Genomic DNA, 23,675 nt, shown 5'->3' with positions numbered 1-23,675 from the left:
TGGTTTTAATAGTAAGCTAGGCATTTCTTCCAGAATAGGTGAAACAATAATTTGAAGCCAGTGTGAGGGCGGCATTGATGACTTATTTATTAGAAACAATCCTGAGACATATTGAAAACCCTGTTCAAAATACCATGTTGCAACTCTGGACCGTGTAGCTTCTTTAGGTAAATGGGATCTCAGGGTCGAAGAGGACAATCAAAAACATGAATAATGAGGTTGGTCATCATTAGCTTTTGTTTGCTTTGCTTTGCCTCTCAAAAACATTTTCTTCAAAAACATGGTATTTTGAACAGAGTTTCCAATATGTCCCTGGATTGTTCCTAACAAATAGGTCATCAATGCCACTCTCACACTGGCTTCAAATTATTGTTTCCGGATTCTCGTGCAGACACACTACTGCATTTAACTATTGCTTCAAACTGCTTTCTGCTATGGGCTGCCCTGATCCACCCACACTGTCACGTGAGTCCCCTTAAGACTCTTCACCGAGTGCAAAAAGTGTGATTTTGGCCAAATCAGTATTAAATTTTGATCAGTGAGAGAGATGCTACAGGCAATGCTTTGGATTTAAGAGAGACTCATGTTATGCTGAAAACCAGAGCCTTCTACCCAAAGGAACTCAGAGCTGCCTGTCAGTCTGTCAGGAAGACACTAGTCCACAGTAGCCAACTCAAATGCTTTTGGGGGCCACATAGGCCTGAGAAACAGATACAAGAGACTGGTATAATCCCTAGGCAACAGTGGAGCATGGCACAAATGAGAACATGTAGGTCTAGTATAAAGGCACGCAAGTTTCATATTTTTAACACACGGTACCATCCAAAACCAGCTGAAATAAATTCAAGTTTCCAGGTCAAGCATTTCAATTTGTCTTATGCTTTCTCTTCAAGGAGTGAGAATTGGTGATACAAGGTCAAATTGATTGGCCAAAGGGCAACAGCACACAAACCACCATCAAAACACTGATCAGTCCCATCAGGCTTGTGTCAAGAGGACAGGAGGATGGGGATTAGAAAGGGCAAAGGAGAAGAGAAGGGCCATCAGGCTCAGGAAGAGGAGGGCAAATAGAAAGTGATTAGCAGAGAGACAATCCCCAGCAGCCTCCTGGCCACCTGCCCTGTTGGATCTGGCTCATTTCTGCTCTAAAATCAGGCTGTTTTCCTACCACATCTTAATGCCCTGGGAGGTCACGCTGCACTACACATGTGTATAGTTCCTAGTGTGAAAGGGACCTCAGACAGGGGAAGAAGTGGGAAGAGCAGAGAACTAGAGATGACTCTGAGGACTATTCCTGATCAGCAAAAGGGGATGGATAGATGGTAATACTAGAAATACCTTTGAATACCACTATAGTGAATCATTAGTCCAGATAATCCAGTTTTGAAGCTTTTGGGGACATGTGAAATCTATTACAGTAAGAATATATACTATGAGAAACCACAGACTGAATTCCAAACATTATGATGTACTTTCTTATATTTAATAGTTTACCTTTGATTCTTCAGATAGTTTTCACTATTTAACTTAGTCTTCAGAATGAGTCCATGAGAAAGATAAATATACCTTACTATATCCATTCACAGGATACTAAAGTCCCAGGGGTATGAGGCTCATGGAGGCAGAGCTCAATCTAATAACAGAAGTTCTCAGTTTCTTTTCTGTTATATCATATTGTCTCCATTCTGCATTTTATTAATCTTTATCATATTTGTATTCAAGTGTGTTTTATATTCCAAATTGATTCTGGATTTACAGATCTTAGCAAGTAGGCAGGTGCACAAAGGTGGAGTCCAAAATAGCAAGGTTAGACTGTGTGTGAGTATGTACATTTATTTATACACATATATGCCCATTGCCCCTAGTCTTTTTCTGAGCTGTTTGAGAGCATACTCTACACATGACTGGATGCTCAGATACTCCCCTGTGTATTTCCCCAAAGCAGACACTCCTACATAACAATTCTCCACCCAATCACGTGAGGAAATCTCCGTTCAAATGGTATTAAGGTTCAATCCATAGACCCCATTTGAATTCTGACAATGGTGTCAACAATGTTCCCCACTCCCCACCCCCAGGATCTCATCCACCTAGGATGGGTCCTCTTGTCATTCCTGTCCCTGACAGTTTTTCAGTTTTAATTAAAAATAATAGACTTTTGGCCTAAAAAATAAAAAATAAATAAAAATAATGGAAGACCTGCTGGTGCTCCGAGTTAGGAGCCAGTGGTTCCAGATTATGAGAGGGATGTCTGACTTTCCTCAAACATCAGGATGTCCTGATTCCTATGGGATCGGGCCTAAACCGGCAGTCAGACACCCCTTGAGGAGTCCCAGATTGGAGAGGGTGCAGGCCGGGCTGAGAGACCTTCCTCCCCATGCACACATTTCATGCACCAGATCACTAATATGAAATAAAACCACATAAACGCAATCATGAAAATCCTGATGATAATAAACTGGTAAGATAAAGCCAGATCTTTTTTGATTCCTAAATAGAATAAAGTATAATACACCCATAATATACAATTAAATAAATTTTAAAAATACATAATAAAAGTACATTGTAAAACAAATAAATTTAAGTATTGCTTAAATATTTGATGATATTAAGGAGTTTTTTTTTTTCTTTAGAAAAGACAATTTCATGCAATCTAAATTTTTATTTTCCTGAAGAATTTAATCTGTAAAGACAGGCTTTTTGAGTTCTCATATTACTTTTATTTAAATATATCATTTTTAAAGATGGATAAAAAGGAACTGATATTTTAAAGTATGCTAACAATATGAGTTATTTTTTAAGTGTCATGGCTTTTAGAGATAAATATGGAGATGCTTATGGATGAAATCATGTTTGTGAATTTCTTTACATTTTCTAGGGCAAGGGAAAATGGTTATAAGTATAGAAAACAAACAAGATTGACCATTAGTTCATAATTATTGAAGATGGATAATAATATATGATGGTTCATTATGAATGCTCTACTTTCACTCAAAATTTTCCAAAATATTTTTGTTTAAAAAACAACAACATAGTAACCATGATCTATTACATCCCCAGCTCTGGTGAAACACTTTTTTTGTACTTGTATAACTCTCAGAGGCAGAGAATAAGTAAAGAACTCTGAGCATGGGTGGAGTTACGTTTGCAGACAACAGAACAGTACTAGCCTAAGCATGTGAGAGGAACCTCTAACTGGAATACTCTAACAGGTGACTGATACACCATCTTTCCAGACCTCAGCCTCCTGCCCTTGCCAGCTGCAGGTCCCTAGAAAGAAGCTACTATACCTAGGAGCCTTAGGGCTGAGAAAAGCTGGCTGAGAGGATATGCCAATCAGTGACTTGTACATGGTGATAATTAATTTTTCCTTGTGTATCTTTTGAAATGTTTCTTCATCCTTTGTTCTTCATCCTCAGTATGACTTAGATCTAATGTGGGAACATCACTGCCCAACATAAGTCTTAGTAAGGGCAATAGTACCAGCAACACTTAGCAAAAAAAATAATAAAGAGTTGGCAACTCCAGATAGTTCTCCAGTTTTTATTCTCTTTAATTTACTGACCAATAAATGCTAAAGTCTGGCAGCCTCCATTCTGCAATATATTCCTGCTCTTTAAGTCCACAAAAATCAGAATTCCACTTCCCTTTATTGTACTCTGAAACATTCTGAAAATATTTCCAATATGATGCTAAGGATTTCACTATCTCCATAGGCAGGCTTGTATATTTTAAATTGGTCATGGACTCAATTCAAATTCCTACCTTTCTTATTCTCCTTTGGCTTCCCTTTCTGCTTCTCACTAGATCATAGGCATTGTAGTAACTCTGAATATGGTTTTATATATTGTGATTTCTAGAATTCTGGCAGCAAATACTACATTTCAGCCTTAAGGAAACTCCCAAGCAATATTGCAGCTTGAGTTGTCACCTAACATTTCAACACCAGCACACAATGTTTTTAATAGCTGATTTAAATGACCAAATATTTAACTATTGCTCTTATAATATCAGGAACTCTGATAAAAATGTCCTATATTCCAAATCACAATATTCTCTCTTTAAAAACAAAATGATTTAGCATGTTAATTTTCCTAATTCAAAGAGAAGAGGAAGGGAATAGACTAGAATAATTAGACATTTAAAAGATTAATGTCAATAACAATGTAGACAATAGACAATTAGTATATTTGTGTTACTAGATTTACCCTCAAAAGATATTGAGCAGCATGATACAATTTTTTATTTATTTTTTTAATCCTTACGGGAGGGCATACTCATTGTTTTTTTTAGAGAGAGGAGAACAGAGAGAGAAGGAGAAAAACACTGATGTGACAGAGAAGCATTGAGCAGCTACCTCTGGCACACACCCCAACTGGGGATTAAACCTAAAACCTATGTATGTGCGCTGATTGGGAATTCAACCCTTGACCTTTCAGTGTAGAAGATGACGACACTCCAACCAACTGAGCCACACCAGCCAGGACTAGTATGAATAAATGTAATAGAATTTTTTGAAACCTGCTTGAGTCAATCAAGCAAGTAGCATTTATGGGTTGGCTCAGACCTCTGCTTCCTCCACTCTTGAATTGTTTACCTTCAATAAGGTAAACAATAAGAATCATTTGACCTTCCTAGAGGCTTGGAAAACAATAAAGTACTTCATTGACTATTAAATGCTGTGCTACTTGGACTGATTTGGGATTTCTGAAAGTGACGAGGTCCATGAATAAAGGGGGCACAGCTCCTTGTTGAACTGATCATACTAAATTCCTAGCAATCTTTTATGAAAGGAAGAGCCACCCGCTCTATCCATTCTCCTACACCCTGCCCTCCTGCATAACTCTGGGAGCTTAATGGATTTGGGGAAGTAGCAACTGAAAATACTAGGCCAAGTTTTCTACCTCTGACTTACTGCCTTGAATATGGTTATCTTGGAAAAAAGAAGGAAGGTTAGTAGTCATCACTAAATTGTGTGTTTTCTACAAGAACGGTATGGATTCGGGAAAAGGAGCAATCAGAACTCCTGGGTGGGAGTCAGTAAACATGCCAGAGAGAGTTAAGAGATCCATCTGACAATGTTTCTTTTCTGATTGCTGATTAGCATAATCTCCTGGATGCTCAAAAATTATATTGTCTGCTCTTCTGGAAGCACATTGTATAAGTAGATGAAGCAAACAATAATATCATCGGCAGCTTAGAAAGACAGTAAACCAGCAAGGAAGGCTGGTGCTGTTTCCAAGAAAGTAACTTGCTCCTTGATCTGAATTTATACTGCAATTGGCATCCATCCCTAATTATTTTTAAAATATATTTTTATTGATTTCAGAGAGTAAGGGAGAGAAAAATAGAAGCATCAAAGATGAGAGGAAATTATTGATTGGCTGCCTCCTGCACAACCCTTGGGGATTGAGCCTGCAACCTGGGCATGTGCCCTGGCCTGGAATGGAACCATGACCTCCTGGTTCATAGGTTGATGCTCAACCACTGACCCATGCCAGTCGGGCCCTTTTTAACTTTTAATAATCATTTTATCTTAACAAGAATCAAGCAGAGAAATTCCAGGTACACTGATGGGAGAGTTAAAATTGACAAAAATCAGAAAGGAGTGGAACCCTCATGAAAATATATTGCAACCACTTAAAACACAAGGTATTTTTAATCACAAAAAGCATCCTGCATAGCTCAAAGTTCCAGATGAGTAGCATATCATGGCTATGAAATTTGGTTTTGTGTGGACATTGCTACAGAAAGCAGCTCCATCTCAAAAATGCTATAGTCTTATTTGAACACTTAAAGAAAAACCAAATGCCTAGAAGGCTTAGCTTTAATCAGATATTAAAAATCTCTGCTAATAAAGTATTTAGACATTTATCTCCACAGTGATATGAGGTGCATAAAAAAGAACAGAACATTTTCTTCCTTCTTGGCCCTGGAAATCAAATTACAGGTGTTTGTTGTTTTTTGTTTGTTTTGTGTGTGTGTGTGTGTGTGTGTGTGTGTGTGTGTGTGTGTGTGTGTGTTTTAATATTCGTGATTCTGGTCTATTTCAGATGCCAATGAATATTCGGTGCACTAAACCCCCTAACACTATATCATTTCATAAATTTTTACAGCTTGATGATATCTACTGATGTTTCAATAATACACTAATGAAATAAATCAGAATAGCAATTCAGAGTTTTATAACAATCTTCCTCCTCAACATTGTAAATTTGAGGATAAAATGAACTTATTTACTATTAAAAGGGAATTTACGGAATTTCCAGTCACTACATCATATGGCCACAAAAAATCATAAAAACAACAGAGATGCCCAAATTCCACACACATCTATTCTTGCTAATGATCATGGCAGTGAAGAATGCTGTGGTCTCTGTCTGAAGATTTATTCAGTTATGCACACTGATGGGATGAACACACTAAAAAGGCACTTATGCCGAAAATGGTTTGGCTCAGTGGATAGACTCTATCCGATAGAGCGTCAGCCTGCAGACTAAAAGGTCCCAGGTTCAATTCCGGTGAAGGTCATGTATCTTGGTTGTGGGCACATCCCCAGTAAGGGGTGTGCAAGAGGCAGCTGATCGATGTTTCTCTATCATCGATGTTTCTAACTCTCTATCCCTCTCTCTTCCTCTCTGTAAAAAGTAAATAAAATATATATTTTTTTAAAGGGCACTTATATGTGCCTGTCTTGTCTAGAATTTCAAGGGTCCTATAGAACATGCCTCCCCTATTACAGATGGAATTTTACAATTCAGTAAGAGATAAAATACACTTCCCCAAGATCCCTGAGAGGCAAGGCAGAGCAGCTGATGTTAAGATGGGGATTTGACCTTAAGATGATGATGGACCTTCACCAAGGATGGTCCTAAGAGAAGACGTAATGGTGACTTTCACAACTTGATGAGGAGCACCCCAATGGTCTGGCCACCCCAGATAACATCTGCAGCTGTGTCTGTTCCTGGCTCAGGTATTTTTGGAATATTTTTTAAAAATATATTTTTATTGATTTTAGAGAGGAAGGGGTAAGGAGAGACACATAGAAACATCAATGATGAAAGAGAATCATTGATCAGCTGCATCCTGCATGCCCAGCACTGGGGATCAAGCCTGCAACCAGGACATATGGCCTGACCAGGAATGGAACCATAACATCCTGGTTCATAGGTTGATGCTCAGCCACTGAGCCACGCCTAACAGCCTGGAATCCTTTTAAAATGCAACTGCCTTAGACTGAGATGAGTTTGTCAACCCGATTCTAATAACTGAGGTTCTGAAGCACATGTGTCAAACACAAGGCCCGTGGGCCAAATCCAGCCCGCCAGGCCTTGCAATGTGGTCCGCACCGCGCTGTCATCACTGCACTCCGCTGTCAGTTTATGACATTGTCAGTTTATGACTGTTCAGTAAACCGTTCGGCCCGCGATTTAGGCTGGATTTTAGATTTTGGCCCCTTCTCTGATTGAGTTCGACACCCCTATAACAAATCTGAAGGATAAAGGAGAAAACAGGGATCATCTGATCTGGGAGGGATGTCTCAGTAGAGGCACCAAGACACAGGGACAGAAGGAAATGAGAAATATCACTTCATGGTTCCATTTTTAATGGCTTTTCTAAAGCATTTGATAATAATTTTATATATTTTACTTTTTAAAAATCATATAACAGTAAGAGCCTGGCTTTAAAATCAGGCAGTGAAGGTCACATCTTGACTCTTACTCTTACCAATGAGCATGGTGCTTTAGTGCTGTGAGCCTCATTTTTGTCAACCATACAATATATTTTGTCTAACATACAAGATAAATATAAAGTGATAAAATTGAAATTTAAAAAAAATGGATAGAGTGCCTAACCCAACACCCAATAAAGATTTGACAGCTATTATTTTCATATTGTTATCGGTCACTAGGAAATAAAAGAAATATATATATTTTTAATTTTTTAAAAATATATTTTATTGAATTTTTTTTTTTTTTTACAGAGAGGAAGGGAGAGAGGTAGAGAGCTAGAAATGTCGATGAGAGAGAAACATCGACCAGCTGCCTCCTGCACACCCCCCACTGGGGATGTGCCCGCAACCAACGTACATGCCCCTGACCGGAATAGAACCTGGGACCTTTCAGTCTGCAGACCAACGCTCTACCACTGAGCCAAACCGGTTTTGGCGTAAAAGAAATATTTTAATAACACCCAAACACTGATATATGTATTCAGCCATGCAAATACTGAGTACCTAAAATCTGCCATATACAGAGGTGATCCATATTTTTATATTTCCTAGAGTAGCTTATATTTTGATGAAATTAAGTACATGCATTTTTTAAAGTTCGTATTATAAAAGTTATGACAAAGGAAATGAAATGGAAGCAGTGATTAAGAGAGTAAAGGGGTGTCTGTATGTGATTACTTGCATAGTTTATCCTTTAATTACAAATAATTTTTATGAAGTTGCAATCTCAGTATGTATCTTTGTGTCACTGTTTAATCTCTTATAGGGCAAGTATTTTCAAGACTCTTCATATGTACTTGTAATTATTTTTTTTAATAATTGAATAAGATTCCCAAACATTTTTATTATTTGGTAGGTCAGTTTCCTGTTGTCATACATTTAAAGAAGCCTTTGATGTTCGCTATTACCTAAAACAGTTACATACATCTTCAAGCATCCAATTTTTGCTCCTGTCAAAAGGGTACTTTCTGGGTCAGGGACACTGTTATGGCACTTGTTTACATATGGCCGTAGTGCCTCCTGAAAGGTCCCCTGTAATGAATGAATTGACCAGTGTCATAGATATTATAGCTTATATTCTTCAACACTGTTTCCCCTTGCCTTCTTGGCCACCATATAATCTGAATGTCTTTCCAACCTTCATTCTACAAACCACAGCAGAAATAAGGATTGCTAAAGAGTCATTTCATGCATCCCCAGCTAGACTGTGAACTCCTACTGGACAAAAGCACAGGTACTCAATTCCAATTTTTTTTTTTTATTTTACTAAATCTCACAAGTTCCTTCATGCCATGTGACGTAGAGCACCATTCAACTTGCCATAACCTAGTCACCCCTAGAAGGGTGCCGAGTTCCATGCTCTGGAATCGGGAACAAGATTATGTTTTAGATGCCATTCGTTTTGAAGTTTACCATCAAATTGGCACTCAGCAGCTAATACTAAATGAACCTCACACAATATCCCTCCACATGGTCCTAGGAAGCAATGTCTTCCTGGTCCCACCAGGCTTCCTCCCCTCGCCTGTACTTATACATCTATGAGAACACAAATCTGCACTCCTAGGGCTCCTCAGGGATGCAAAACAGCTCTCCTGCCTGTATTCTTAGGTACACACACACACACCACGAGCAAATGCTGTTTGCATGCCTCTGCCCAAATTAAAGTGATCAGTCTGCCCCAGTGACTTTAATGGAGGTAATCACCAGTTCACATTCATGAGCAAATTGATGTGCTTGCTTCATAGCTGAATCACACAGCATAAATCTATGCCCTTCATATATAAAAACCTCAGTGGCTTGAGATAATGCAATAAAGTACCACCTAATGCCTTCTTGATGTCTGTTCATCAATAACGTGTGCTTGTGTGAAAAGGATAGGAAAGACTGAGCATGTTACTAAAACATGCAAAAAGTTCAATGCCCTTTTAATGACTATAGGCATCCTGGGGTTTTGTTTGGTCCATCCTTTCACTGAAGAACTGAATTATTCTCCCCTCTTATTTGGTTTCTCAGAGTCGCATGTAATTAAGTGAAATATTAAGTGACTTTCATTATGTGAGAGGAATATCTCCTACTGCATATTGGTGGCTTTCACTGAGGCATCCAGTACTTGACTGTTAACAGAAGCCGATGAATGTTTGCAGAATATCTAAATAAATAAATACAGGTGTAGGTATTCTCCATTGCCTGGTCTCAGATGTTTCAAGATGATAGGCACAAGTATGGAGTTAAGGCCATAACCACAGTGCAGAGAGATTCTAACCACCCTAACCAATATTACACCTGAGCTCAGGCCCCTTTGTACAGAATTACAACTTAATGAGGGTGACAGTCACAAGTCCCCCACTTCTTCTACTTTATGCCCCAGGGCGTGTTGGGTTTTTTTGTTTGTTTGTTTGTTTGTTTGTTTGTTTGTTTTGGGGGGGTACAGGCCAGCAGAGGCAAGTACCTCCACCAAATAACCTCTTAGCAATCAGCTCAGGTTCCATTCAAATCCTGAAGACTTTTCATTCACACAGATCTTTATTCTAAAGCTCGCTGGAGTTATTGCCTCCACCACTGGCAGCTACTCACCACGTACTATCACCATGTACTACTGTCTCATTCCTTATCTGTGGTATGTATGAATAGATGAATGAATACATACATATGGAATTAGAAATATAGATACACCTACGGGATGGAGCCAAAGCAAGTTTACAGTTGTGAGTATGCGAAACACAATTTACTCTTATATTATTTATTTATTAATGTATTCTTTTCCACACAGACCTACTTTTGCCCCATGCTACATAGATATTGTGTGTGTTCAAATAAATTTCAGCCTCCTTGATATATGGTTTTGTTTATCCCTGTGGCCCCTATGGTTCCCTGTATAAGATCTTGCACACAGAAGATACAATCCTGGTTCCTAAGCATTTTCTGATCTCCTGCACTTACTTCTGTTGAGTCCTATGCCCTCTTAGGACTGTTGCCCAGCAAAGTACGCTAACTGATTAATCAAAGTAACTGTTCACTAAGGTAATACTTTCTCCTCCTAGAGAAAATAATGTTCTCCAATATATTCCTCCTCATATAACATCTTAACCCAATTAACATGTCCCTGAGTTCATAAGAACTTTAAAATGTACATTGTAGAAGTGTCGAAGTTGTCAGAGAAATATGCAAGGACAGTGATCTTTCTTTGAGCTCTGTCGTCTTTATCTAAAACTTTCTATCTTGACTGCCTCTGATCACCTGATTTCATGAAGAGTCTTACTGGGACACGTCTTTGCCCATTCACTTCGTCTTGTCTATGACTGCTTTTGCATAACAAGGCAGACTGAACATTTGCAACAGAGACCTCAGGACTCACAACTTTGATTTACAGACCTCGGGACTCACAACTTCAGGTCTCCTAAGTTTTTCCCCCTTATCCAACATCATTAGCCCAGTCAGTACAAGCACCCCCCTCACTTTTTCTTATCTGCAGCTTTTTCTTGCCTCGGTCCTATAGGACACAGCCAGAAAAAGCCTCCTGACTTCATTGATAGCCAAGCTTTTACAAATCTCTCCCAAGCTGGAGACTCCCTTGTTGCCCTGCATCCCCTTCCTTCTATGGGTCACAACCCCCTCCTGATGCCTACAAGTATGCCAGAGCTGCTCAGCTCTAAAGCGAACACATTTCCTTGGTGCTCAGAATAGAGCAGAGCAGTGTCAGCGTGTGAGCTCCATATTCATTCATGTCACCTGGGAACCAACTCCAAAAGGACCCTGCCACATGGAACCTCTTTCCTTCCAAGGTGACCTTCAAGTAATTACTTCCACCTTGTTGGGCAACTGATGCAGATATCTCAGTACAGAACCCTGGCCAGGCTTGGACCCCAGATGTATCCTGGTTTCGTCAGCAAGCCCTCAGGAGACCATGGCCAGGTCTAGAAGGAATGAGCAGCTGTGCTTGCAAAAGCACATGTCAACTCGCAACCAAGGTTATGTATTATATATAAGCCATGCTCCAAGACATAGGCCAATCCCACAATGCCCTTCACATGAGCCTCGGCTTGACGACTTTCTACAGGAGAACTATTTTGCTGTCATCCTCAGTGGATGAGCTTTTCCCTGAGCTGAAACAGTCACCTGGGTGAATGGCCAGCCTGCCTGCTATGATGAAAGGGGTTGGGGGGATGAAGAAGAGGAAAAAAAAGCTGAGGACAGCTCTCTGATTAATAGTCCCAGAGAAGAGCATGGAAGGAAGGAGGAAATTCTATGCATCTTGGTTCTGTTCTGCTTTGTCCTCTTCAGGCTTTCTGTTTACGTAACTATGGGCTTTTGCCACAAATGGGTTGTGCATTGTTTCTCCATGGGATCTGGGTTTAGCAAGAGTACTTGTTGTGGGAGCACCAATGATATGGTGTGTTCACATAGAGGAAGGGAGAGAGAAAAGGGGCTATTAAGGTATTTGGGGGCTTATGGTCAATGGAAATACTCTTATTTAAGTGAGCAATAATTACAATTACAACATTCCCTGAAGCCTGTGTAATTTTCTAACTTTCAAAGGGCTTAAATCCTATTTTTTCAAATAAGAATATACTATGTGTTCAGATACAGAGGTACATTTTTAATCGGCATTATTTAGTGAGGAAATATGATTAACAAGCTATGCCCATGCACTGAATGTAGCCAGTGGCTTGTTTTTGTATGGTCTTCAAGCAAACAATGGTATTTAACCAATACACACACAGACACGTGAGGCCTTATGCTATGTGATCCACAAACCCTAAGATATTTACTACACTTAACAATGAAGTCTGCCAACCCCTAGAATCTGACACTGTTATAAATATAAAGACTGCTCTGGTATTTGTTTGCTTTCAAACCAGAAGATAAGTTGTCCAAACGGCTCAGTCCTAGAAGGCTTTGCCTCTGTTCAGTGAAGCCCTCTGTGCCGACGTCATTTCCTACCTCTTCTCTAGTAATGTTCCTCACCCCTTCATATTTATTGCCTTACATTTACCTGAACCACATTACATCCTCCATTGTTTCAACAGACTTAGCTTTTCCAAATATTCTGTCTATCCTCAGTTTGAGAATGTTCCAAAGAATCTACCCTAGACTTTTAAGAGAATTCACAAGGAAGAAGTGCAAAAAAACATGTTATAAGCACCATGTCTACAATATGGGCAAATCTCCCAAGGGGTGCACTTTGCAGAAAACAGCAGGCCTCTGGATGAATATGTTCGGGGTGGGGGGGGGGGGAATCTGTATGTACCTGGGCCCATGAGACCCTAATTCCTAAAGATAGGAGTCTGGTTCAAGGTTCATCGGTACAGAATAAGGGATAAGCTTTATTACTGAAAGCATTGTCCACAGGCCCACAGGAGGTCTCCCCGCTGGGGGTGAGTTAAAAACTCAGAATCTCAGGTCACCCCAGCCCTTCTGTATCATAGTCCACATTTTACAGGGTCCTCGGGTTAATTCTTAGACACATTGCAATTTGAAGAGCACTGGCATAATGCAACTAGTGTGAGATATGAAAATGGATCATTCTGTCCCCTGAGCAAGTAAGTTATTATCTTTAATTGTCAAGTCATCCTATGTAAAAGCATTCTCATGCCTACCACTCATGAGAAGGATAGCCTGTTATAAGGTATCAAGCAAATAAGTGTTCCCTAGAAGGTTAACTCCTGTTATATCATTACATGAGCAACCATAAAACAGTAAATACTAATGCATGGTGAGAGAAGAAATTTGAAGGGGAATGTTTGGTAATTTGGTCTGTTTTCTGCAAATAACTTGACACTGGCTACAGGAAATCGGTGACTAACTCATATAGAAATATAATGTATAACCCATAAAGGATTTTAGAAACCTGCTAATGCAATGGTTCTGGCCTTGGTTGCATATTCTAATCACCTGAAACATTAAACAAAAAATACCGATACAGAGGCCTGACTTGAGATGCTGGATTGGGGCTTGCCCGTAGGTATATTTTGTGGGGGGTTTCTTAACATCACACAAGGATATGGTTGTTGTTTTTTGTTTTTGTTTTTGTTTTGTTTTGTTTTAATTGACTTTAGAAAGGAAGGAAGGGAGAGAGGGAAAAGGAGGAAGAGGAGGAGGAGGAGAGAGATAAAGATCCATGTGACCTGCAATATAGGTATGTGCCTTGACAGAGAATCAAACCCAAAACCTTTTGGCAATGGGACAATGCTCCAATCAACTGAGCTACATGGCCAGGGCCCATCAGTAGATTTTTGTTTTTTAATTCCACTGGATGATTCAAGTGTCCAGCCAAGGTTGAAAATCCCTGATCTAAACCAAACATTTTCTCCGGTACTCCACCAGCATTCATTTTACCAAAGAGAATTATTCCAAAGGCCATAGAGGACTTGCCCTTGATCATGCAGCTAAGTTGCTACAAAATGGAGGTCAGCTCCAGGTCTCTGTTTTTGTCCTTTTTAACCATGGATGAACAAACTCCCAAGAAACATTAAAGAAACTACAGAAACCTCCCAAGAAGCATTAAAGAAAAACATTGATGGCTGAGATCCATTTTCAGATTCTGAGGCACCTGTTTTTTGGTATGGACTAGACACAGGGATCTTTTTTTTTTTAAGTGATAGATAGATAGATAGATAGATAGATAGATAGATAGATAAATGTTTTCCCTTCCTCTAAGTCTTAGTCTGTGTCCATCTTCTTTGACATCTGCCTAATGAAGACAGACCAGGGAGAGCCATAAAGAAGATTTCTCTTTCCCAGTGTTTTTCTAGATTTCTCCATCATGGGAATCACCTGGGTACTTAAGCTTGCATTTCACTGAAGGATTCTAAATCTGGAAGTCCATAATGGGCCTGACAATTTCTTGTTTCAAAACACTCCCCAGGTGGTACTTATGAGGCAAATTTCAGAAAGCCCTGGACCAGCAGCAATAGCATCACGTGGAACTCATTAGAAATGCACATTGTTGGCCCTGCCCTGACCTGAGGAGTCAGCAGCTCTGGGTGGGACAAGTCATCTGCATTTTACCAGCCCACCAGGTTATCTGCATACATGCTCAAGGCTGAGACCCATAGATCTACCACAAAGTCTTCATTTCATAAATGGGCCTGGTTCCTAATCTTTAGCCAACAGCAATTTCCCCTCCACACACCCATTTTGCTTTAAAAAAAAAAAAAAGAAAAGAAAAAGAAAAATCATTCCCATATCATTTTTGTAAGTCTATAGCAGTAAGTAATTTGGAAGTTGTTTGTTTTTTTTTAAACCCTTTTAATTAGAGAGGCCTAATTACTATCATTAATTCATGAGTATTCTGGGTAACAGTGAATCCCTGAGATTTGACACTAAAATCACATTTTCCTGGGCATTCAGGGTGGTGAAACCAGCTAGGTCACCTTGCTCTCAGATTCTTTCCCTAAAATGTTGACCTGTGCACCCGCAATGACCATCTTTTACCACCCCTACCCGCCAATGTTACAAGGGCCACAAGAGGAGGAGGAACATGCATATATAATTATCTTCTTAGAGAAATTAACATTCAAGAGAATACTACCTACCTGAGCAGTGCTTAAGGCATTTAGAGAGTCACTATTTCTTTCAATTCTCACAACACTTGAGGTAACACAAGAGTTTTGCATATTAATTGCACACTTTCTAAAGAAGCTTGGTATGTATTTTCTCATTATAGCTTCACAAAACCCTATGAAGTACATACTATCATCATTCCCATTTTATAGGTGAGGAAATTAGGGCACAAGAGGTTCCCAAGGTCGCACCACAATAAGCAGAAAAGTCAGGTTTGAACTCCAGCAGACTGAATCCAAAGCCTATTCAACACACACCTATGTGATGCTCATTTCTTGCTCAGCACAAACTTCAAAACAAGTAATAATTTGCTTCCATTTTACAGAGGACAAACCAGATGCTAAGAGAAAGTAAGTAGATTGTCCATGATACAATTAATAATTAGCAGAACCAATACTTGAAGCAGGAGTCTGTTTCCAAGTCCCACATGTATATGTAATATACATATACATACACCATATATGTAGTATATACACTAAATATATATATATATATATATATATATATATATATGGTGTGTGTGTCTGTGTAGTATTATAAATGTAACTATTGCACTCTCTGCAATATTTTTTAATATATTTGTCTTGACTTCAGAGAGGAAGTGAGAGAGAGAGAGAGAGAGAGAAAGAGAGAGAGAGAGAAGCATCAGTGATGAGACAGAATCCTTGATCGGCTGCCTCCTGCAGGCCCCACACTGGGGATCAAGCCCACAACCCGGGAAAGTGCCCCTACTGTGAATTGAACTGTGACCTCCCGTTTCACAGGTCAATGCTTAACCATTGACCCACATCACTGGCTGGGCACACACTCTGCAGCCTTACCAGTGGGGAAGGCAGCCATTATCTTTAGAGAGAACTGAAAGCCAATGAGGCAGCTATCAACTTTAAGTTAATCTCTTGGAGAGGGATTTAGAAAAATCTGACATAAGACAGATGAATGCCCCTCCAGAACACTAGTAAGACCTCTAGCAGAAAATACACTTTCCAAAGAACAGGCTACAACAGAGAAAACAAAGGCACGAAGGAGACAATCTGGTACTGAGGGTGAAGAGAGGGTTCGAGAAAGGGAGAGGGGAAAGCCAGGCTTGATTGACTTCATTTTCATTCCTGAGGCCAGTCCTGCTCCTGAGCTGTACCGGACACAAGGGCAGTCAAAGTCAGTTGCTTAACTTGACCCTGGTCATTCAGGAAACATTTCAATGACATAAATCCAAGGTCTTGCATAAGGGGAAGACCGGTCTTCCACCTTATTCTGCAGACGTGAGTGTGGAGGTCACTGACAGAAGGGGAAGGGGAGATGACAGCAAACTAGATCATTCAGATTGGAAGAGGCATTGAGCCCCCACAGACTCCAGCTGCCTGGCAAGCACCCATGTTTTGCCCATGTAGCCAAGCCAGGTAGAGAGAATTCCTGAGTGGCTGTTTCAAAGTAAAACTCAGGAAACCTAGAAGCATGTATCTGCCTGTTCCTGCCTCCTGCCTCTCTAGGTGAAGAGAAAGGCAGCAGTCACTCTAAACTAGGGGTGTCGAACTCAATCAGAGAAGGGGCCAAAATCTAAAATCCAGCCTAAATCGCGGGCCGAATGGTTTACTGAACAGTCATAAACTGACAATGTCATAAACTGACAGCGGAGTGCAGTGATGACAGCGCGGTGCGGGCCACATTGCAAGGCCTGGCTGGCTGGATTTGGCCCGCGGGCCTTGTGTTTGACACATGTGCTCTAAACAATCCAGCTGTGCAATTATGGCTCAGCCTAACCTGAAACCACCAGAGAGGAAAGAGTTGTTGAGAGGACAGTTCGGCTTCTGCTTCATTCATTCCCTGGCTTGCTGAATGCACTTAATCCCGGCTTTGTGAAGTCAAGCAAAGAGAAAGAGACAGCATCTCTGCCTTTGAGCAACCCCAAATCTGATTGGATGAGGCAGCCCTGCCCGAGCAAGTGCAATGAAATATGAAGTCTGTGCCAGCTACAGTGGACACGGGAAACAGGGAAGATTACTGGTGGGAGGACTTGCATGGACAGGAGTCATTCAGGAAACACTTCAATGATGCAAATCCAAAGGCTTGCATTAGGCAGATCCGAAGGTAGGGGAGAAGAAAGGGCAAGGAGAGGCTAAAGGCCTAGGGAAGGAAATCCAGGGAGAAGAACAATGTGAGTCAGGTCCAAAGAGCCTGGGCTTTTTGGATATTGGCAGCAGTTCATTAAAGACTGAGTGTAAGGGGAAGGTCAGCATGTAATACAGCTGGGGCAGAAGTACCACCAGGGAAGGTAGAACTTTCACTTTGCCCTGTAGGCAATGGTGAGAGCTTTCAGTGAGGGAGCAATGATTGGACAGATGTCTTAGGAAGAGAGCTGGGCACTTGTTGGGAAGGTGAACTGGTGGAGGAGGAGACAGACAGAGCCAGGATCTGCCTCTAGTCAGGTTTTGATGGGAAGGATGTGCACCTACTATACACAAAGCAGGAAGGAACAAGGAATACAAAGGCCGATGCATAAGACCCAATTTTATGCATTAGCTTTTCTGACCCCTCTCTTACAGAGAACGACTCTGAGACTCAGAGGGGTAAGTACATCCTCCCATAATCACCCAGCTGGTCAGGTTCACAGACAGAACTAATCAATCCACAGTCTGTCTCTTAAAGCCATACTCTTTCCCCAGGTGTTACCCTTTCTCCCCAGGTATTTCCTGTTGTTCCATCCCCTCCCAAAGGTCTGCAGTCCCCATCAACAGCTCCTCTGTTGCCGAGACAACATAGGCAGGGACTAGTAATTCCCAAGGACAAAAAGGCCCTATTCTATGCTTTTGCTTACCCTCCTCTTTCTACTGTATTTTCCGGTGTATAAGACGACCCCCTAATTTTACAGTTAAAACATAGGTTGAGGCCTATATTCACTGTATAAGACTACCCCCCACTTCCGAGGCAACACCAGTTTTTCGGGATATACTCGGCCTATAAGACGACCCCTGATTTTCGGTTGAATTTTTCATTTCAAAAGTCGTCTTATACGCCTGAAAATATGATACCTCAAAAGCGCAATTCAAGCCCCACGTAATCCAGAAAGCCTTCCTTGATTAACCCCACAGAGGCTACTCTGATCTCCCCTATATTCCGAAATTTTACAGTATTAATTTTAAAAATGTGCCTCAAGTTTGGCTTTGTTAAAACTATCCTCTGTGAGGATCTTGTCTTACTAATCGTAACACATGCTCCTCAAGGAGGGACTGGCCCCTTCTCCCATGCAATGTGATGCTGAGGACACAGTGGGTGCCAAACCCTCCTTGTATGTCCGTGCCACTCACACCCTCACAGCAGAGGGGAAGCTCACCCTGGAGCCTAGCTGTTCACATGCTCCGAACTGCAGTAAAATGCCCCACTGGGGCACACACTGTCCTTTAAAGTTTAATTCCAGCCTTAACCGGTTTAGCTCAGTGGATAGAGCATCGACCTGTGGACTCAAGGGTCCCAGGTTCGATTCTAGTCAAGGGCATGTGCCTTGGTTGCAGGCACACATCCAGTGGGGAGTGTGCAGGAGGCAGCTGATAGACATTTCTCTCTCATTGATGTTTCTAACTATCTCTCCCTTCCTCCCTGTAAAAAATGGAATAAAAATTATATTTTTTAATTGAATTCCAGGAATAGGAATTGACCTCGTCTATCTTTCTCTCTGGCTCCTACACTATAACTTTCCCTTCACGCAGGCCTGCCATTGTCACCAAGTCACAAAACACTTTCCTCCTACTTCTTCTCTTTCCCAAACTCCAATCATTCACATGGAGTTTCCCCTCTCAATTTACAGCTCAGCTTTATTCACCTTTTTAAATTGTATTAAAAGTTGCCTCTCTGCTCGCTGGGACCAACCTAATATTTACTCAGCTTCTGTTACGTCTCAGCGTTCCTGTCTGCTCACCAACCTCAGGGAACTCCACTGCGGATCTCTCAGAGCTCTGCTCCCCCCCCCCACACACACACACACACCTGTTTGAGATGGGCAAGACTGTGCTCAATGTTTTGTCATTAAAAAGCTCCTCCTGCTACTGCGCAGGAATGGTACCTAGATGATTCTCAACGCTTTCTTCTTAAACAATTACACTCTCCTGTGACCTTAGCCATTTTCATCTTTGACTTGAAAATTCTCAAATCATTATCCCCATCTCTGACTTCCTTCTCCCACTCTTGATGTAATTTTGAGTTGGGCCGACTGTTCCAGAAATGTGTCCCACAACCACCTGGAAGGAGTAATTCCCCCAAACCACCCCCGCCCAATCATCTCAGTTTCGCTATCAGCTGGTGACATGCCCGTCTCTGAATCACACAGGACAGAAACCTAAGGCTGTTAAGCAATTTATACACAAGTCCTGCCTCCTTGAACTTAACTGTGAAGTGTCTCCACTTTGTTTCTTTCCACTCCCTTTGCCACTGTCCTAGCTCAAATCTTTATTAACTCTCACTCTGACTGCTGGATAAAGTGCGGCTAGCTTCATGTGGTCTGTGAAGCCCTCCCAGTCTGGATCTCCAGCCTTATCCTCACTACGCTGTCCTCAGCCCGATTCCCACTACAAAAGGCCGTGCCCTTCATGGAAACCGGCCTTGTTGGCCCCTATTTCAAGGACGTTTGAAAACAGCTGAAGCTCATATGATCAGCCAACCCCCTAATGGAGCAACTATTTCTTCAACCGAGCAGAGCCCCCCCAAAAGTTCCTATCTCTGGGTTAGGACTTCAGACATGACCTCTATTCAGAACCAAAGAAGGCTGGACTCCCCTAACAGAACTCGGGACCCGGGTTCCAGGTCGGCCTTGTCGGCAACTTCCAGAGAGACCATCAGAGGCCACAAGTCAGCAATGTAATCGTGATGCCACAGTCCCGTCATGGGGCATATTTTCCCAGAGTAACTTTACACTTTTGCTTCTCTCATTTCGCTTATTCCCCAGGGCTAATTCCCCACCCCCACCCCACCCCCCGTGGCTTTTCAGGTCATTCAGAAGTGATACAATTCAGTTATTCAGGGTAGCAGGATTCCTCTTGCTGCTGTACCAAATTGCCACCAAATAAGCTGCTTCAAACAACACAGATTCATTACCTTGCATTTCTGAAGGCCAGCAGTCTGACCTGGGTCTCCCTGGGCTGAAAACAAGGAGCAGTGCTGGGTTCTCTTCTGGAGGCTCCAGGGAGACCCCACCTTGCGTCTTCTCTAGGGCTGCTTGTACTTCCGGCGTCCCAGGGCCTTTCCCATCTCCAAACCCGAATGCCCCACTCCACTGCCCTGCCTCCCTCTTTCACTCTACTGACTTTGGTGATTGCCTCGGGCCCACGTGCAAGCCCAGGAGCCTCTCCTTATTGTCTCATCAGCCAATTAGCAGCCTGCATCCCACCTGAACTCTTAATGCCCCTTCGCCCTGTTAGGCAGTGTTTCCCAAACTTCTCTCATGATGAGAATCACCTGGTGGAGTTGTTAAACTACAGATTCCTGAATCCCAACTAAGAAGTGCTAAACTAGAATTTTTGGGAACATATAGGTAAAATTGTATACTTAACTAGTGCTCTAAGCTTTTTTTTACCTATATGTTCCCAAAAATTCTAGTTTAGCACGTCTTAGTTGGGATTCAGGAATCTGTAGTTTAACAACTCCACCAGGTGATTCTCATCATGAGAGAAGTTTGGGAAACACTGCTAACTCAGTCATCAGTTCCAGGGATTAGGATCTGGCATCTTGGGGCTGGGGGTGTTATTCTACCTACCTCACACACAGTCCTACAGAGACCTTAAGGCTCCTCTCCTCCCCCTGATGGGACCATAAGAAGTATGAGGAGGTGCTTGCTTCATTTCTCTTCTGTCCCCTCGCTTGGCAGCTCCAGCTCCCACTCCCCCAACTTGCTAACAGGAGTTTTCAAGGCCTTCGCGTGGGGCAGGCGATGGGAGAAGAGCAAGGGAAACAGAACTGTCTGCTCCCTGCACACAGATGCTACAGGATACAGGGGCGGCTGGGTGTGACAGCCGTATTCTCCCCGGCCGAGGCCTGAGTATCTTCTCCCCTTTGGGCCTTTGCCCCTGAGTCAATCCCAGGAATCTAGTAATACCCCCCGTTTTCCTGCTGAAGTTTATTCAAGCTCCACACAGCCATCCTGAATCAGACCTGCCATCACTTCAGACCCAATGTCCCAGCCCACAGGAAATCCCAGTCCTTGTCATGGGCAGCTGCTGGGATTGTTGGCCATTTCCAGTGCGGCCAGTTTTTCACTATGTCACTGTGCAAGCAGCAGCAGTGTGATTCTCACCCTCTTATTATTATTTATTTTGTTGTTGTTAATCCTCACTGGAGCATGTTTTTCCATTGATTTTGATTTTTTTAAATATATTTGATTGATTTTTTACAGAGAGAAAGGGAGAGGAATAGAGTTAGAAACATTGATGGGACAGAAACATCGATCAGCTGCCTCTTGCAAAACTTCTACTGGGGATGTGCCCACAACCAAGGTACATGGTCTTGACCGGAATCAAACCTGGGACCTTTCAGTCCGAAGGCTAGTGCTCAATGCACTGAGATAAACCAGTTAGGGCTCCATTGTTTTTTTTAGAGAGAGTGGAAGTGGGGGAGGAAAAAGGGAGTGGAGAGAGAGAGAGAGAGATCAATGAGAAAGAGACACATCAATTGGTTGCCTCCTGCATGTGCCCTGACCAGGGCCAAGGATCTGACTACAGAGGTATATGCCTTTGACCGGGAATCAAACCAGTGACCCTTTGGTATGTGAATGGATGCTCTAACCACTGAGCAACCGGTGAGGGCTTTGTGTGTTTTTTAATTGCATTCCTGGTGGAGAAGGGATAAGCTAATCAGGAAAACACTGGTGAGGGTCCCCTCTATGTGGAGTGAAAGGGACAGGACTTTAAAGCAATAGTGGATCAATAATCAGACTCCATTCTAGAAAGAAAATGGACAATAGACCAATAGACCAGGTGGTTAGAGAATGAGATGTGACCAGTCTTCTGGAGTGGTCCAGTATGTGTTGTCCCATAGGGAGCCCTCAAGGGTGTCGGTTCCCCCAAGTGAGGATGCCTGTCCTTTATGAGCCTGGGCCTGATGAGCAGCTGGGTCCAGTTCTTTCAATAAATCCATGGGAGCTATTCTGAGACTACTGTGCTATGGACTATTTTGGCCGGACAGGCAAGACACCGGCATATCATTGTTCCCTACAATTTAAAGGAACTATTACTAAACAGAGAAGTCACCCTTTGAATAAATATAAAGAGTTCTGGGGTGCAGAGTTCAGGGGAGGTAAGATCAGGCCAGGGAAAATATCAGTTCTGACCTAGTAACACTTGTAGCTCAGAGCTGTAACCAGGCCACATGTTGAGAGTGATAATGCTGTTCCCAGTACTCATGAAATATGGAAGCCTTTTTAAAGTGACACATGATATTAAAGCTAGAAGAGGATTTAGAGGGCTTCTAGTCCATGCCTCTCATGTTAAGATGAAGACTCGGAGACCTAGAGAGAGTGTGATTTTCTCAAAGGTTGTCTGTTAATTAGTGACTCAGCCAGGACTCAAAAGGAGGCTTCCTAACTACTATTCTGAGGATATTGACACTTTTTCAGTCTGGAGTTGGCAATAGCTTTCTGTGTTTTGTTGTTTCATCAGCACAAAGCATGCTATAAGGTAGTGATTTTTTTTTTAAGTTTCTAGGACTTGGCAATACCAATTTATTTTCCTTCCTATTTTTTCTTGCCTTAGCTTTTCTTTTAATCCTCACCTAAGAAGTGAGGATATTTTTCTGTTGAGTTTTTAGAAAGAATAGAATGGTGAAGAGAGAAGAGAGAGTGGGAGAAACATTGATGTGACAGAGACACTTTGATTGGTTACCTTCCACATGTACTTTGATGGGGTAAGAGGTGGGAATTGGATCTGCAACCCAGGTACCAGCCCTTGACTGGGAATCAAACCTGAAACACTCTAGTGTGCAGGCTGATGCTCTGACAACTGAGAAACACTGGCCAGAGAATCCTTAGCTTCCTTAGCCACATCTTTTCCATCCCAGATGCGCCCTGGTTCCACAAACACACTCACACACACAAACTGCTGTGTCTATTTCATTTTTCTCTCCTCAAATCAAGCTCCAGGCATTTCATATTTCTCACGATCCTATTAGAACTTCTATTGTAAGTTCCTTTTTTCTTCCCTGTAACAACAAATAATGCTCATGGGTTCAAGAGGGAAAAAAAATCTTATTTATGCTCATAACTAAATTATCTTATCCTTTAAATTATCTAGGAGCAGAAATGAACAAAAACCAGCATTGGCAAGTTCACAGATAAGTCTGTTGCTTATAATTGAATACTAAATTCAGTTTGAGTTTCTTGAGAACGAGGACCAAAGAGGCAAAT

The 23,675-nt window shown here is 41.7% G+C and overlaps 1 protein-coding gene across 2 annotated transcripts in view; it reads right to left on the bottom strand.

The window, feature by feature from the left end:
• The window catches only part of CTNNA2 (catenin alpha 2), a 1,072,635-nt gene that overhangs the window by 100,521 nt on the left and 948,439 nt on the right, over positions 1-23,675 (bottom strand). The gene's annotated exons all lie outside the window — the stretch shown is intronic.

The sequence above is a fragment of the Pipistrellus hanaki genome (assembly GCF_964339955.1).
Source record: "Pipistrellus hanaki genome assembly, chromosome: 12".
Lineage (NCBI taxonomy): Eukaryota > Metazoa > Chordata > Mammalia > Chiroptera > Vespertilionidae > Pipistrellus > Pipistrellus hanaki.
This window is presented reverse-complemented; position numbering and strand designations above follow the sequence as displayed.